Raw genomic sequence first — 18,637 nt, forward strand, 5'->3', positions numbered from 1 at the left:
TGCTAATAAGAACAAAGAGGAGAAATGTGACTGGCATTTATATGCTGTGTCTGTTGATGGTGTTGTAGGAAGTCCTTTTATTATCAAGGAACTAAATAATCAGCATACTTGTGTTGGTGGATTTGTTAACATGCCACGGATATCGAAGAAACTAGTTAGTAGCTTGATTATTGATGAAATTAAACAGGATCCTAATAAGAAAACTAAGCATATTATAGAATCTTTTACGAGAGACTTCGGCTTTGACATTAGTCGTTATTATGCATACGCAGGTAAGAAGCATGCACTGAATACTTCATGGGGAGAGAATGAGAAATCTTTTATGTTCTTGAACTGGTATAAAAACAAGTTGATTGAAACTAATCCTGGTTCTCACGTTGTTTTGGAAGTTGAAGAAGGGACCCATAAATTTCAGAGGATGTTTATCTGTTTTGAAGCTTGTAGTCGTGGATTCAATTTCTGTCGTCCTGTATTATTCGTTGATGCGGCTCACTTGAAAAGCAAGTACCTTGGTCATATGATGGCAGCAACAGGTCTAACCGGAAATGATGGTAAGGTTTTTATCATTTTTTTATGTTGGTTTCATCATTTTTTTATGTTGGTTTCATCATTTTTTATGTTTGGTTTTCATCCCATCTTATGCTTGTGTTATGCTTTCTGTTCATGTTACAGAAATCTTCCCTCTTGCTTATGGTGTTGTTTCATCGGAGAATGAAGCGAACTGGAAATGGTTTTTGGATAATTTGAAGAAAGTCCTTTCTCCTTTGCGACCAAAGCTTACTTTTGTGAGTGATCGAGGTATTGGATTGGTAACACAAATTCCTATTGTTTTTCCTGAGGCTTTTCATGGTTGGTGCTACTGGCATATGGAATGCAATATCAATACATGCTTACCAAAGAGTTGCAAAGTTTATAACAAATATGTATTGGGACTGTTTAAGAAATGTGCGTATGCTTCTACTCATAAAGAATTTTCAGAGAATTGGGATAAGTTGAGGAAGGTTCAAAATCAGAAGTTACAAGACTATCTAAGTAGAGCTCCTCTTGATAAATGGGCAAGTTTTTTCTTCAAGGGTCGACGATATGGTAGGTTGTGTTCAAATATTGCTGAGAGTTTCAATGGTTCGGTCGTTGAAGAGAGAGAGAAGCCTATAGCCATCATGGTTGATGAGATCAGGGTGAAGCTAATGGACCAAATGTGTAAACGTCGTGAGGACTCTGCTAACTTAATGAAATGGCGTCAAACTCTATGTCCAGAATATGAAGCTCTACTCCACGACAACAAGATGCATGGATGTAACTACCAAGTCACCAAGTCGTCGGAATATGTGTTTGAAGTTCATGCTTCATTAACACAGACTGTCGATTTGAAAAGAAGAACATGTTCTTGCAACCGTTGGCGTATTGACGGTTTCCCGTGTGCCCATGCTGTCCGTTGCATCATGGTGAATGGAGAAGATCCTTACAATTATGTTGAGCACTATTTTACAGTAAAGTTCTACCGAGAATCGTATAAACATGCAATCAATCCTGTTCCCACAGTCGAAAAGCCCGTGACAGTGTCGCCGAAATCGATGGTTTTTGGTCCGAATAATGGACCACAACCAGGACGTCCATCGAAGAAGAAGAGGATTCCTAATACAGGTTCAGTTGCCAATAAGAAGATGAGAACCTGTGGTTCCTGCAAGGTTTTGACCACCCATAATAAACGGACATGCCCTTCTCGTCAGATTTCATGAGAACTTGGGGTCATTTCGACTAGACTACAATATGTGGTTCCTGCAAGTCATCGAATTTTACTCTTAGTTTCGTTTGCTAGACTACAATATGTGTTTCATTTACTATTTCATATTTTTTGTTTTAGAAGTTAATATGCTGCAGGTGTTTTCATTTTATATTTTGACTAAGAATAATAATTTTGATTAAGTTTAAGTTTTTCAGAATTTTTACAGGCCTTTATAGTTTGGTGTAACCGAATCAGGTTTCATCATTTTTTTGATGAAACCACAAAGGGTTTCATCATTTTTTTGATGAAACCAGAAAGGGTTTTATCTTATTTTGGTGGAACCATTGTTTTACTGTCACTTTTTCTTCTATATTTTTTGACAACACAGTAGATGATGTTTTGTCTACTGTTTATTGGTGCCGCAAATATATGACACATCATTTATGGATAGTTTTTATAAAAATGAGACATCATATTTTTGTAGACATAAGCTTTTAAGGAAATACAACTGAAATAGCACGAAATCGTTTTTTATATAAACTGTAACCATTTCACAAGTACATTAAACTTCAACTAAAACTTGAATCTGCAAGGAGAACTGTATGTCAAGGAGTATCATCATTACAATAACCATTTCAAAAGTAATTTAAAATTCAACTAAAACTGAATGTTCAATAGGACTGGCACGACATGCGAGTATTATTCTATATTGTCAAGGAGTATCTTCAACGCCAACTTTGGTCTCATATTATGCACCTTTTCTCGTATATCATCTGTAGACATGTTTCCTTTCAAGAGGCTCTTCATGTAATAGCAAACATGCAGGCCACAATCGTTCCTGAAAAACCAAAACAATGTCTCAATTGTTACAAAGTGACTAGCTGAGAGTGTTCTGATATTAGTATCTATATGTAAAGCATTCGGTTACAAGTGATGTAATGATTTCAAGCATATGCATATGTGAAATATAAACTTCCAAACATAACTTACCCTATTTGTTCACAACATGTAGGGTTGTGCAAAGAGTATGTTGTTGGCTGACTTGCCTGCTGATCACAGGGGAGCTTTGCGTCGTGCTGTGCAAATGCTGATACTATACGTTGTTTCATGCTTTCAGCACTTTTTCTGCATTCCTCTCCCGTGGAAGCCAAGGAGTTGTAGTGATAAAATTCCCCGGTTTCAAAATCAAAAGTAAGCAATGTCCAATGGTTTACATCTCCAAGTGATGTCAGCAACGGAACGAACAAAAACCGCACGCTATAATCCATTTTGTCGATGAAGCCTTCTATTACAGCACCACATTTCTTTCCTAATGAGTGACATGTCTGAAACAAAATACCAGATAAAAGCTCCTTAATTAGTTACAGACATGCAAGTTTGATGAAACCAAACTTTGTTCCATCAAAATTAACCATATAAACAACATCATTTTTTGTTTTCCACAACTATTTTTTATGCCAAAAAATTTACATTAAACAATTTCGGAGTAAACTTACATAGGCAAATGTGCTTATAAACACAGCTCTCTGGTACTTTGGAGAACCATCTTGTTTCAACTTATTTTTTTTGATGTTGTTTTGCAGCTTCAAAATGTAGAACTCTATAATGTCTCCTGCGACGTCACCCTCTCTCATCAAATTATCCATCATCTTCCCCGATATATGTAATTGAAGATTTAAATGCTCCCACGCCGTTGACCTGTTAATTTTATTTTTTAAAAAGCTAGTCAATGATGGATAAAAAAAGGAGAAACAATGCATAACTTGGAACAAAATTTTGATGAAACCAGTCTTGGTTACATCAGTTATTTCCCAATTACCTTTCATTATTCTTTCTGAAAAAAGTGGTCACGAGGGGTTTCTCATTTCTGTTGAGTACTTTCAAGATCTTCAAGTTATCAACTGGTTTCAACTTCACCCCCTGTACTTCCTGCACCTTCTTGTTCTCCTTGCACTTACGAGCTGTAACCTTTCTTCTTTTTTTCACACTGGTGTTGTAATCCTGCATTCTGATAGGTGGAACCAAATTCCTTCTGTCTTCCCTCATTCTTGTAACCATGTTACTCATCCTTTGCGCAGCACTGAGTTCTCCATGTCCTTTCTCTTGACTGTCACACTGCGACAGTCCTAAATCAAATCCAGGTTGTTCATTCTCTAACTCAAGTAAATCATTCGCCATCTTTACAGCTGAGTAGTAGTATACGCTTCCAACATTTGGCTTTGACGACGAACAACCTTTCTTATTGTATTCATATTCCATTTTCCTGATAACATCTTCATCAATTACAAATTGAGTTTCGTTTTCTTCTTGTTCAATAATTTGCTTCATTCAGATACCCGCTCTGCCACCTTGATATCCTCAACGGTATTTGGAGTCAACTCAGTACCCTCTCCTTCTTGTTCATCATTGGTGACTGGCATCGACGAAGAAGCTTTGCTCATTTCAGATTCCACCCGCTCTGCCACCTTGATATCCTCAATGGTATTTGGAGTCAACTCAGTACCCTCTCCTTCTTGTTCATCATTGGTGACTGGCATCGATGAAGTAGCTTTCTCCATTTCAGATTCAACCCGCTCTGCCACCTTGATATCCTCAACGGTATTTGGAGTCAACTCAGTACCCTCTCCTTCTTGTTCATCATTGGTGACTGGCATCGATGAAGTAGCTTTCTCCATTTCAGATTCAACCCGCTCTGCCACCTTGATATCCTCGATATTATTTGGAGTCAACTCAGTACCATCTCCTTCTTGTTCATCATCGGTGACTGTCTTCGACGAAGAAGATATGACCTGCTCTTGTTCAGATTCTTGTTGATTTATCATGTTAACATCCCTTGTTATCACCTGCAATATTAAGATACCTAAGTTATTTTACTTTTCATCTTCCTGTGTCAAAACCTAATGCTGTAAAAATCAAAAACTTCTGAAAGAATAAAAAGAACTGGCCAATTCATCAAACAAACATTAACTTGAAATGATGAAACCAAATCTGGTTTCATCAAAAAAATGATGAAATGTATAAGAAAATTGTAATATATGCGAGTAATTCAATTGTTACTAAGAAAAATCAAATCTATCTTTGTACCAGTTGTTGTTCCCTGTCCTCGGCATCATATTTTGCTAGCAGTGATTCTTCTTCTTCAGAAAGAACATATGTAGCATTGGTCCTAAGCTTTTCAATCAATGATCGCGCAAATTGGTATTTGGCTTTGAAGGAGTTAGCTTCACTGCTAGCACCAACATTTTCTTCATCTTGCACTTTGACCGGCACTTCATTTTCTTCATCTGGCACAACAATTTCCACTTCATCTACGGGATCAGCCAAGCGCATTTCTGATTCGTCATACTGAAGCAAGAATGATCCCTTTCGGTGACCAATATTCTCCTGCAGTACACAAGAAAAATTGGTTTCAGCTAAAAAATTTGATGAATCCAAAACTGGTTTCATCAAAAAAGTAAATCTGAACAAGAAAATATTTACCAAAATTCGTTTAAAATAAAACAGACGACATACCAAGCATAGCATTTTTAATGGTAACAAGTAATGGTAACAACTCATAGCAATAATCTAATAAAACCCTCGAAGATTTCGAATATTGTCTAACAAAAATATCAAATAAAACCCTCGAAGTTATCTAAGAAACAAAAATTCAGCTAGAATTTTTGATGAAACCAAAATTGGTTCCATCAGAAAAGTAAATCTTCTAAGTAAATATTTACCTTAGACCAAAGTTCTGTTTTTTCTTCAAGATTCTCAAAGTTAGACAATACTTGTTGACAGATGTTGCTAAGGTTCCATCTAGCAAACCTCGGATACTTGTCTAGCCCATGCTTTCTTTGTGCGATCTTTGTCATCTCTGCCAACCAATACTGCAAAAAAAAAACAACCAATATTCAAATTAATCATCAAAAACAAGTCGCTTAATATTCAACAACCATTATTGAAAAAAATACTGAACTTATGAAAAAAAAGAACAAATCTTAACTTACCAGAGGGTATATTACACAACCAACAACATTTTCTACGTCTGTTCTGTTTGTCATTATCGAATCAAGTACATAGTCATGGAAGACTTCCGGCCAGCACACCTTGTTCATATCAAACACCATATACAAGTACTTTGCTGCGAGAGTCTGCCCACATTTGTTAGGGACAAATACTGAAACCAACAGAAACATTACGAAAAACTTGACAAAGTCATCCGCTCTGGTTTCATCATTTGCGGCTTCCAGCATACGCTTTTCAATATCGGTTTTTTTTGTCTTTTTATTTCCAGCAAAATAATTAGCCACAAAGACGTTAACCTTTTTAACCAGATCTTCATCAATGTCGTCTGCTTCTACATAATTCACCATTTGGAAACCAAAAGTCACAGCAAAATGTTCTGGAATTGTCCGCAAAATCATTTTCCTTGATCTTGCTAATTTGAAACAATACGGGAGCTTACCATCAAGTCTGTTTTCAATTGTACTTAAAAACATTATTACTGCTTTTGTCTTTTTGATGAGCTCATCTTTGCTCATTACGCCATCATAGAACGGCTCAAAGAAACGCCAGAAAGGACATGATTTAAGAGCTTTCAAATGCAGTTGCTTATTTTTTATCAACTCCTTAATTTTCACTGCTAGCTCGCACAAATGATGCAACGAGCACCTGTATGGTTCCTTATCTCTTTTTTTACCTATTGTGAAACCAAAATTAAACCATAAGAGAATAATAAATAATAATGATGAAACCATAAGACATAAACTTGTAATGATGAAACCATAAGCACGAACAAAGTGATGAAACCATAAGCATAATTGAAACTTGTATGAAACCATAAGATTACGTAACATAGCGCCAATCTCCACAGTTTGAATTCAAATCAACAGCCAATAACAACTCTAGAAGTAAACCAATAACTAAAAATGATGAAACCAATTTTGGGTTTCATTAAGAAACAGAAAATGATATCTGGTTTCATCGCAAATCTGTTACATCATTCTTGCAGACCTAAACCTAACAAATGAAAAGTGATGAAACCCAGAATTGTTTCATAAAAAAAACAGATTATACTTTGGTTTCATCAAATAAACAACAAATGAAATATGGTTTCATCAAATAGAAAAAAAATATCTGGTTGCATCAAGTATACAAACAATTGAAATCTGTTTTCATTTGGTTACATCAAACAAACTGAAACCTAAACCTAAACCAAAGAAACGATGTAACCAAATGAAAACAGAACCTAACCTAAGAAATGAAACCTAAAAGCAAACAGAAAACCAACCCATAAATCAAATGAAACCTAATAATCTTTTGAATTCAAACTCGAAATCAACTTGAAAGCAAGTTCGATTTCTTACCTTTAGGAGATGGTTTCGCTATTTTCTTTAGCTTTTCATCTTTCTTTTTCGCCTGTTGATTTTGTTTCTTCACCATTTGTGGTTGAAAAATTAGGTCAGATTTTGTAGCAGTGGTTGAAATACGCAACCTTAGAATAAGAGAAGAAGGTAAAATCGAGAAGATGATGACGAATACAGATTGATTTTGAACGATTTTGGCTTAGGGATGAGCAGATTGATTTTGAATGAATACAGGAGCGGATTGATTTTTGAACGAACAGAATGATTTTGAACGAACAGGAGCGGAGGTTTTAAGAAACTTTTTCCGTTAGTGGGTCGTTTTCTTTCTCAGCTTCTTTTGGGTTGAATTAGGGGAGGGTAGTTTAGACAGTTTATGATATTTGGGGTTTTTTTATCACTTTTGTTTGGATGGGTTTTTTGTAGATGGGTTATAACCCCTTTGGGGTTATAACCCGCGGACCGGTTAGAATATCACCTTAATCTTGTAATTAGAGTGTGTAAGCATTTGTGTAAGTGTGTGAATTGAGTGTGTGAGCACGTGTGTATCTTGAGCGTGTGAGGGTAGGGGTGTAAATTGGGCCGGGCCGGGCAGCCCGGCCTATTTATTAAATGGGACGGTATAGGGCGGGACGGAACATCTCTTACCCATGAAATTAAAAGGGCCGGGCGGACAGGGTTATTTATCTACAGTAAGTACCCATGGCCTACCCAAGCATGTTTTGTAATTTGGGCTCGGGCGGGTAGGGCCGGGAGGGCCTTGAATATTACAAACAAATATATATTATACATATATATTGTTAAAAATAAAAAGAAAGTAGTAATAATACACAAGTTTTATTTAACATTAATAATCAAATAAGATAATTGAGATGGGAATAAGATAAACCAAACTTCATATAATTTTTCCTGAATTGAATCATCAGAAAAGGAAAGTGCCTTAGATTTTGCTCAATATTTTCTCTATATGGTTAACAAAATTAGACTCCTATGGAATAAAAGTTAAGAAATACATATGAAAACTATGAGGGTTGACTGTATTAAGTATATGTACCAAGTATATTCTAGGATAAAACAAAATTGGAACAGTCACTTAGGCTAGGTAAATGGATAACACTGGCGGGTAGCATTGACGGGATAATAGGGAGGGTATTGGGCCGGGCAAGAAAATTTGAATTGTGGCCTATGCCCGCCCTCTTATTTAAATGGGCTAGGTCGGGCCAGCCCGTAAAGGGCCACAGTCACCCATGGGCTGTCATGGGACAGGGCGGACGGTACTGGGCCTCGGCCTGCCGGGCAAAATTTACACCCCTATGTGAGGGTTACTGGCAGTTGGCAGTTAAGTGTACGTTGTTGTAAAGGCCAAACAAGTAACACCTAAAAGCTTTTTAAATATCTCAGTTTGTTGTTCTGAGATTCTCAATGAAGAAATCAAAAACTCTATAAACCTAAAGAAGAATGTCTAGCGACTTTACTCTTCTCAATATGGTATCAGATACCGAATTCACAATCTAAATTCAAAATCAAATCAACAAACTTATCTTCAATGGCAAAATCAGATAAACACATTCCACTAACATTCAAACCACCATCAAAATTATCTGATACAAATTATCTTTTATGGAAATCTCATATCGCTCCATTATTACGCAGCTACAATCTACTTCGATTTGTGGATGAATCATTTCATTGTCCAGTGAAATATGTTCGCAAAACATCACCCGCTGGTATTGAAATTGTAAGTGCTCCTGATTTTATTGGTAACGATCCTACGAATGAATTTATTTTCAATCCTATGTATGAATATTGGGTGAATCAGGATTCTTCTCTTTTATCTTGGTTATTCTCTGCTTGTACTGAGGAAACTCATTCTCAGGTCATAGATTGCACTTTCTCTCATGAAATCTGGAATCGGCTAGAAAAAAATTATAATTCAACTACTAGATCTCGTCTTTTGCAACTCAAAACTGATTTAATTGGATTGAAGAAAAGTTCTGATTCAATGACAATTTACTTTAATAAAGCTCGATCTATCTCTCATCAGTTAGCTCAAATCGATTTCTGATGAAGACCTGGAAATTCACATTCTACAAGGTTTACCTTCTGAGTTCAATGCATTTAAAACTTCAATTTGTGCTCAACAATTGAAGAATGAAAATCTAATTACTTCATCTGAGCTCTTAGGTTTACTATTATCAGAAGAAGCTAGAGTTAATGTCGAATCCAAACTAGATCTCAACACTGCTTATGCCAATGTCACTCAACAACACAGGTTTACCTCATGACCTAATTCTTCCGATCAACAATACACTATCTCCAATGTTTATTCACACAATTCACATCCACCCAATTCATATCCACCAAATGATTATTCACATTACTCTAATTCATCATATGCTGGTAACTCTCATTGGTCAAATCCTCCAACTCGTGGTAACTTTGGAAGAGGTAATAATTCTGGTTTTAAAGGAAACAAAAATGGTGGTAACTTCAGAGGAGGTTTTAGAGGTGGAAGAAATGGAAATCGAGGTGGCAGACAGGACAATTCCAACTTTTATCCTCCAAGGTACACTTATTATGTCAAATGCCAGCTCTGTAAGAAGGTTGGTCACTTAGCTCCAGAATGCAGATACAGATACGCACCAAGTGACTATTCAATGCAAGCTTACTATACTTCCAATGACAATTATGGTGATGATTATGATGATTATTGGTGTCCTGAGCCAGAAGCCTTTGTTTCTTATAATGATGATTATGCATTCTCTTATTCTTCTGGTTGGATACCAGATTCAGGGGCTACTCACCACATCACTTTTGATCTGTCAAATCTAAATTTACACTCTGAATATCAAGGCACTGATCAAGTCAGAGTTGGAAATGGATCAGGTTTGCATATTAATCATACTGGATCCTCCATTTTACATAATGATTCTGTTAAATTTACCATTTCAAATGTTCTTCATGTCCCATCTATAACCAAGAATTTAATATCAGTTCTTCAATTTACTAAGGAGAATAATTGCTATTTTGAATTCTATTCTGACAAATTTCTTATCAAGGATCTGGTTACACACAAAGTTCTACTTCATGGTCCTGTTAGAGATGGTTTATATCACATGGAGTTCACTACTACTCAACTTAAGAAAGCTCTCTCCTCTGGTCTCTCTTCCTCGGCACAATGGCATAACAAACTTGGCCATCCAACATATCAAACACTCAAGCATATTCTCTCATCAGTTCGTGAAGTGATTGACAATCATTTATCCTCAACAATTTGCTCCTCTTGTCAGACAACTAAAAGTCATGCACTACCTTATCCCACTGGTACAAGCTCTAATAATGTCTATGGTCCTCTAGATGTAGTCTTTTCAGATGTATGGGTATCACCAATGTGCTCTATTAATGGTTATAAATACTATGTTTCTTTCATAGACTCATTCAGTAGGTTCACCTGGTTGTATCCAATTGCTTATAAATCTGAAGTTCTTGAAACTTTTGTCAAATTTAAGAATCTTGTTGAAAATCAGCTTAATAGAAAAATCAAGTTTGTTCAATCTGATTGGGGTGGTGAATACAAGAATGTTTCTACTTATATGAATTCTTGTGGCATAGGACACATGGTTTCTTGTCCTCATGCTCATGCACAAAATGGTACAGCATAAACAAAGACATATTGTGGAAACTGGTTTGGCTCTTTTACATCATGCTTCATTACCTATATCATTTTGGTCATATGCATTTGAAACTTCCAATTATCTTATTAGCAGATTACCCACACCAAATTTGGACCAGTTATCACCTTTGGAGTGTTTATTTCATGTCAAACCTGATTATCTATTCTTACACACATTTGGTTCTGCTTGCTATCCATGCTTAAGAAAGTTCAACCATCACAAATTAGAACCAAGATTTGTTCAATGCATATTCCTTGGTTACAGCCTTATGCATAAAGGTTACAGGTGTTTCAATCCCATTACCAACAAGATTATCATTTCCAGGGATGTCAAGTTTGACGACAATAAATTCCCTTATGCTACACTGTTTTCTTCTTCTGGTACTTCTACAACTGTATCTGTCACACCATCTGTCACACATATATCTGCTACTTCAACTCCACCAGCAGCTATTTCAAATGAAGTTGATGATTCCTCCTCTACCACTACATCTGCACCAAATGACTCTGTACCTCTGCCAACTCCTCCTACAACATCTACTGCAGCTTCTCCATCTGTCACTAATGTTCATCCAATGCAGACAAGAGGCAAAATGGGTATTTCTAAACCAAAACCAAGAGTGTTTGCATATGAGGTTCAGAGTGTGTGTGATGATATTACTGTACCTACTTGCTATACTGAAGCTTGTAAGGACCAAAAATAGAGAGCTGCAATGGATGAAGAAATTACAACATTACTTCAAAATGGTACTTGGAGGTTAGTTCAAGCTTCAGATGGCTACAATGTTATAGGTTGCAAAAGGATTTTTAGGATCAAAAGAAGAGCAGATGGATCTATAGAGAGATACAAGGCCAGATTGGTGGCTAAAGGTTACAATCAAGTGGAAGGCATTGACTATAAAGATACATTCAGTCTTGTAGTTAAGCCTACTACTGTCAGGATAATTCTTTCTATTTCTCTCTACAAGAATTGGCAGGTAAGACAGTAGGATGTCAAAAATGCCTTTTTACATGGCCATCTAACTGAGGAAGTATTTATGATTCAACCACCTGGATATAAAGATAAAAAAATTTCTAATCATGTGTGTAAGCTTCAGAGATCATTGTATGGTTTAAAACAGGCTCCTAAAGCTTGGTTTGGGAGGTTGAGTAAGTTCTTATGTGCTCATGGATTCCTACCCTCCAAGACTGATACTTCTCTCTTCTACAGAGTAACCAACAATTCAACACTTTACATACTTATATATGTTGATGATATTTTGTTTACTGGCAGCTCATCCAAAGATATTGATACTCTCATTACTGCACTGAGTCAAGAATTTGCAATCAAAGATTTGGGGTTGCTTCATTTTTTTCTTGGGGATTAAGGCCATTCACAACTCAGCAGGTATATTACTTTCTCAAGAGCAGTATATTACAAACTTACTTATCAAAACTAAGATGAATGCTGCAAAACCAACATCCACTCCCATATTACCTTCTAAAACTGATGGTGATACTACAATCTTTGAAGATCCAGTTCTTTATAGAAGTACAATGGGTGCATTGCAATATGCCGCAGTCACTAGGCCTGATATTGCATTTGCAGTAAATAGAGCATGTCAGCATATGCAGAATCCTACTAATGAGCACTGGTCAGCTGTCAAGAGAATTTTAAGGTATCTAAATGGCACTGTTTCCTTTGGTCTGCAATTTAAAAGAGCTTCAACATTACAATTACAGGTTTATTCTGATGTTGACTGGGCTGGAGATATGTCTGATAGGAGATCAACAGGAGGTATGGCAATTTTTCTTGGTCCTAATTTGATTTCTTGGTGCTCTATAAAGCAAAAGACTGTCTCTAGGTCCAGCACAGAGGCTGATTATCGTTCCTTAGCCGATGCAACATCCGAGGTTGTATGGGTTCAATCACTTCTTACTGAGTTGCACTTCTCCATACCAAGAGTTCCAGTCTTGTGGTGTGACAACATGGGTAACACTTACCTAACTGCCAACCCTATCTTTCACAATAGAATGAAACACATTGAAATTGCATTTCATTATGTGCGTGAGCTTGTTGCTGCCAAGGCCTTGGATGTCAGATTTCTCTCAACTCAAGATCAAACTGCTGATATCTTCACTAAGGCTCTATCCACAACTCGCTTCTCTACATTGCGGCTCAAGCTCAGTGTCCTTGGCTTCTCCAGACCCTGATCTTGCGGGGGATGTTAGAATATCAGCTTAATCTTGTAATTAGAGTGTGTAAGCATTTGTGTAAGTGTGTGAATTGAGTGTGTGAGCGTGTGAGGATTACTGGCAGTTGGCAGTTAAGTGTACGTTGTTGTACCGGCCAAACAAGTAACACCTAAAAGCTGTTTAAATATCTCAGTTTGTTGTTCTGAGATTTTCAATGAAGAAATCAAAAACTCTGTAAACCTAAAGAAGAATGTCTAGCGACTTTACTCTTCTCAATACTTACAATACCGGAAAGCATAAGACGAATGACTACTATAAATTACAATCATTTTCTTCCTTCCAAAACCAATGAAATCTAAGAAATGTTCCCCAATTTTGTCCAGGAACCTACATTTGGGGATATCTGACAAATTGGAAGATACTCACGGTTAAATGGAGCTAGATCTATCTTACAAAAACAAATGTGTTTTTGTCAATCCGACGGCTCTGCATGAGCCTTTTCCAGCAGTCGACGACTCTCATTCGTCTGAAAATCCAAAAGATAAATTGTGGCCCAGGACGAGCCCACCTTTTTAAGCCTTAATCCGACGTCCCAGATCACTGCTTCACTTATTCTCTGCTTCAGTTACAAAACAAGGTTTCATTGCTCCCCGCATTTAGTCAGATTTACAGTTTTAACTCGACTTCTTCTCCCTTCAGTTTTCAAGCGTTACACAATCAAAGCTCCCATTCCCATCATACGTTACGAATAAAAAAGATCCCTATTAACGGCTCCATTAAGTCTGCTAATCAATCCCTGAAGCTCCAATTACATAAACCTCAAAAGAGGCAAGAGGTTTCTTCCAAAGGTTTTGAATTTCTTTTCAGACCATGCTTTCTCACACCCTGTAAGTTTGATTTCGAGCGTTTTTAATTTGTTAGCTAGGTTTTCTTAGATTTTTCTTTTATTTAGTTGGTCTGTTCGATTGATTTTTCTGAAAATTTTGATGTATTTTGGCAGATTTTTGTTGGTAGAGGACACATTGAGAAAAGAACCAACGTCCATCTCAGGTAAATAAGCTAAACAATACTGAAATACCGTCTTTGTTGTTCTAATTTTTTGTTTCTTAATCTGGGTTTTATTCATTGTCATCGAATTTGTGTTTTTGAATCTGGGTAATTGAGTAATGTTTCAGCTTTATGATTTTTTTTCGTGGTTTTAGGTTTAATTTGCGGAAGGAATTGACTGGTGCTAATTAATTAGGGTTGTTACAACTTACATGGTTTTTAGATGACGATACATTGTCTTTTTTTTTAATCGGTACATTGTTTAGATGCTTTAGAGAGCATCATAAGTAAGTGCTAAATTATATAGCTTAGTAGAACTTATTCCAGTTCCATTTGCTTCTTTTGAGTTGTTTTCATCTATTAGCGTGTGGTACTTATTTGCACATTTCGCTGAGCTTTAACAGATTATTAATTGGGCTCAACACTGATTCTAACAAGGTACCTTCCCCGAAGTGGATCACCTACCACAATATTAGCCGAGAGTTGCAAAATTGTCCAGTGCGAGATCTGCGGTTTATCATTTGCTCCTCCTGTATTTGAGCCTCTATGGCAACTGCTCCTCAAATAAAGGAGGGATTGGCCACACTGATGCGAAGACATCGAGCCTCTATGACTGATGCTTAAATAGATGAAAAGAGGATTTGCAACCGAGAGCAGCATGCACAACAAGAATACAGTTCTCAGCATCGAGTATCTGAAGACTGTAGTTTGTGCTAACTATGTAGGATTTCTGCTCCGACAATTCTCCTAAAAGTTCGTGGGCAGTTGTTGAATGCTCGAAGGCTTCAACTTCGTCACCCGGATTCCTTGCTTGAAGCTGACAATTGTGAACCATTGGAGCACGAAATCAACAGGTAAGGTAGTTGGTTTCTTATATTTGATTTTCAACTTGGTGGAAATGCTGATGATAAGGTGAGGATGGTTTATCAATGGTAATAAAAACTTTGGCTTTACATAGAGATCAAAGTGATCATTCGTATGCGCTGACGTATTAGTTAGAAATGTTTAAGAAATATGTGGCTCATCAATTTCGCATAAGACTCTTTTGGTTGTTCTTCACATAAAATAATTAGAGTTCACTTGATATTCTTAAGTTGGCTCCTTCTCACACTATTAGATGTTAAACTCATATGAAGGAGTCTGATAGCATTTGAAGATGCAATTATAACATTACAGAAGAGGCTAACAGAGGTGCATTTCTCTGAGTTTTGAAATTAATGGATTGAGTTTTGAACATGTCAAGCTATATTAGTGGCCATGATGCTCAAAAGAGCTCTGCATTTTTTTTAAGAATCCCCTCAAAAAAAAAAAAAATGAAGTAATTGTTGAAGAACCTTTTTTGAGGTCAGTATGCATGTTTTTCTCTTATTTTCTTTTAGAAGTCTTTTGATGACACTAATTAAATGGGCTACAATTTACTCACCGGTGGCAGTAAAAATACGTTAAGCTTATATATGACTATACAAGTGGATGTCCTATGTCAAATCCATCGTATTTAACTGATACACTACATTTTATACTGCATAGATTGGAAAGTTAGCGCGAAACGTGTTGTTAGTTGTGAATGGGGGAGCTACAGTCGGATATCTGTATCGTAGCACCAAATTTTGAATGAATTGTTTCTTTTTTAGTTGTTGTATTTGAGTCGGATATAGTGGAAAATTAGCCCGAAACGTGTCTTGCTGGACCTCCATTTGATTTTGCTTTATGTATTTGACTCTTTACATGCTACGTGTTCTGGATTTGAAAGTCTTCTTACATGTATTGTTTCCTTTTTAGTTGTTGCAGCAAGCAGAAGACACCCAAAGATGCGCAGGAAGGAGAAAATTCTGAAGCATCGCATTTACCCAAGGATGTGATGGGCGATGTTTCGTATTCTGTAGTGTGGGATCAGCAACCCATATCTTAGATGATACCATCTCCAGAGAAGGTCCGGTATTTTCAGTGGTTCATACTGCTCCTATGTACTCCACTTTTAGCTTGGTGCCCACTTATGTTGGGAACCCAGTTTGGCTTGGTCCTGTATTATTGCCTGCTATGTACATTTCTCACATATAAGGTTTCCATCTCTTTTTAACATTTTTCTTAGACTCCTGTACAATGAGTTAGCATGGGAAGATTTTGTACAAAACATTCTTACCGGGGTAGTGGGGTAGTGGTGTAATTTCTGAAAATAATTTATTATTAGTACATCTTTTGTTCTAACTCATTGATTGCTATATGAGACCTCATCATGACATGTTCCTTTGAATAAAATTTCGGTTTCATGTCAGATTGGTGCATGTGCTACTGGGTACTCCTAGGGCTGCACATGGGACGGTACAGTTCGGGTTTCTTATGAACCCGGTACCTGTACCTGGAGTTGATCGGGTTTTCATTTTGAGGACCGGTACCTGTACATGTACTTGTACCTATACTTGTACCGGTTATATAGGTTCGGTTCTAGCCGGGACCGGGTTTTTATCCATACTTCAATTGAATAGAAAGTCAAATCATAAATTAACCTTAAAACCAACTCACAAATTTATCCATACTTCAATTGAGCAGATATACAATCGAATGATTATTTGCATATAAAGACATAAAACAGAATTAAACCCCAAATCGAGCAATCATCTTCAAGAACTCCGTCTGAATCCATTTGCACATCTGATTAAAAACACACAACTATTCAATTTGTGCAATACCAACAACAGTAAACAATACCCTTCTGCAACTCAATTAATGTGTGCATATTTTCGCCTTCTGGTAGCAATTTTACATGAACAACAACTATTATAGTACATCAATACACAAAATTTCACTTCTTAAATTTCATTTCTCTATCAAGAACTGTCAATACCAGAGCTTCAATTTTATTACTCTTGTCTAGTCGAGGATGGATGTGAATGCATTCTCTAATATCAGAGATTCAATCTGCACACAAGTAAAAAACCCTAAATCAATCCCCAAATCAATGTCAAATTAAACCCTAAATCAGACATCTCAATCAGACAGTCAAATACAAATATGAATGGAACCAATATGAAATTTCAATCCCATCTAAAAAAAACCTTTCAATTCTCATTTAACTGATTCAAACCAAACATGCAATTAAACAAAAACCTAAATCAATTATATGAATTACCTGTAGAAAAAAAGAAGTAACAGAAGAAAAACTAAAGAAATAAAAGATGTAAAAGAAGATCATTGAGAACTAAATGGAGATTATTTTGGATTCGTGGTGATGGTATCCCTCTCTGTGATGATGAGTATGGCGAAGAATAAGAGAGAATAGTTTCCGTCTCTGTAATGAAGAAGAAGAGATAAGAAAAATATATGAGGTGGTGAAAGGGATTTATCCTTACCCTAAAACCAATGGTCCAGATTCATTTATATAGATTTTATCAATGGTTTATATACACCGGTTCTTTGGGTACCGGTTTGGTCGGGAATCTTAGTAGAACCGGTACATGTCCCGCTTTACACCGGTTCTTATATTCTATTCCCAGTGTCTGTACCGGTAATTTCGGGTCCGGTACGGTACAAGTCTGGGTTTTTCGGTTCCTAACCGGTACGGATACTTTGGACCAGGTCTTGTGCAGCCTTAGGTACTCCTATTGTGTTGTGAAATCACGATACCGCTGTAATCATGTTGGGCGAGAGAGGATGTAAACCAAATGTCATGACCTTTAAGATGCTCTTTAGTGGGATTACACAAGAAGCCAAATCATTTTACTTATACACTTTGAGTCGGGTTAGAACCCGTTGGTTGGCACCTCGATACAAAAACTCATGTGCTTCATTTGTAGAAATCAATCAAATCTTCTGGAGCATTTATAAATGTATAGAGAATATTTTTCAGTTCCAAGAAGAGCGTTGTTGCCAGGATCTCTGAAAATTGCATGCCAAGAGAACCAACTACGTCAAATTTGCATCCAACAGTACTCTTCTAGGGAAGTTGTGGTTCCAGACTCGGACGTGTTCCACGTAATTCATCTTCTTTTTTTAGTGGTTTCAAATCACCCAGCTGCGAATAGGTATGTTTGTAAGGTCAGACAAGACTTTACTTCTTATCATCATATATTATGATCAAATCGTGCATCTGATTTATTTATTTTTGTTCCACATCTATTTTTGTGCCGACACGAATAATCTAAGTTTCATGCCTGTTCGAAATGCGAATCATAGTATTCATTCTTATGGGAATGGAAATGAAAAACAAGAAATACTTTTTCTAGAAATATGGACGAATGGAGGTTTAACTCCTAATGAAGCACTTCACAAGGCTTCCCTCGAATCTGAGTATAATAGGACTAATCCGAATAAGTTAACTAGCTAACAGTCGATAATACTGAAAGCAAATCATAGCCCGGACCATTACGGCACGGGTCATTTACTAGTTTTTGTTACAAAAAAAAATAATATTAGTGATGAAAACAATATACTTCCTTTATCTTAATAAACTTTAATATCATAAAATCTAAAATGAAATTAGGAATACTTATGGTGAAGTGAAGCTGGATCCTCTTCTTTACCGAAAATCAAACCAAAATCTGAAAGACAAGCTCAGTCCACTAGAAGATAACAGTCGACATTGTATGCATGATGAATTCAATATAAACAATGACAATCGGCATTATATGTATTATGGATGCAATGCCGACTGATAAGTGCTTAATTTACATGTTT

General features: G+C 36.6%; 1 long non-coding RNA gene across 1 annotated transcript; it reads left to right on the forward strand.

Moving 5' to 3' along the window:
• Window positions 1–13,555: 13,555 nt before the first annotated feature.
• Window positions 13,556–16,171, forward strand: LOC113293184. The gene is made up of 4 exons (XR_003332106.1): window positions 13,556–13,806; window positions 13,920–13,969; window positions 14,371–14,820; window positions 15,746–16,171. It is a non-coding gene; the product is annotated as an uncharacterized LOC113293184 (long non-coding RNA).
• The last annotated feature ends 2,466 nt before the right edge of the window (window positions 16,172–18,637 follow it).

Source organism: Papaver somniferum, chromosome 7, assembly GCF_003573695.1.
Source record: "Papaver somniferum cultivar HN1 chromosome 7, ASM357369v1, whole genome shotgun sequence".
In the NCBI taxonomy this organism is placed as follows: domain Eukaryota; kingdom Viridiplantae; phylum Streptophyta; class Magnoliopsida; order Ranunculales; family Papaveraceae; genus Papaver; species Papaver somniferum.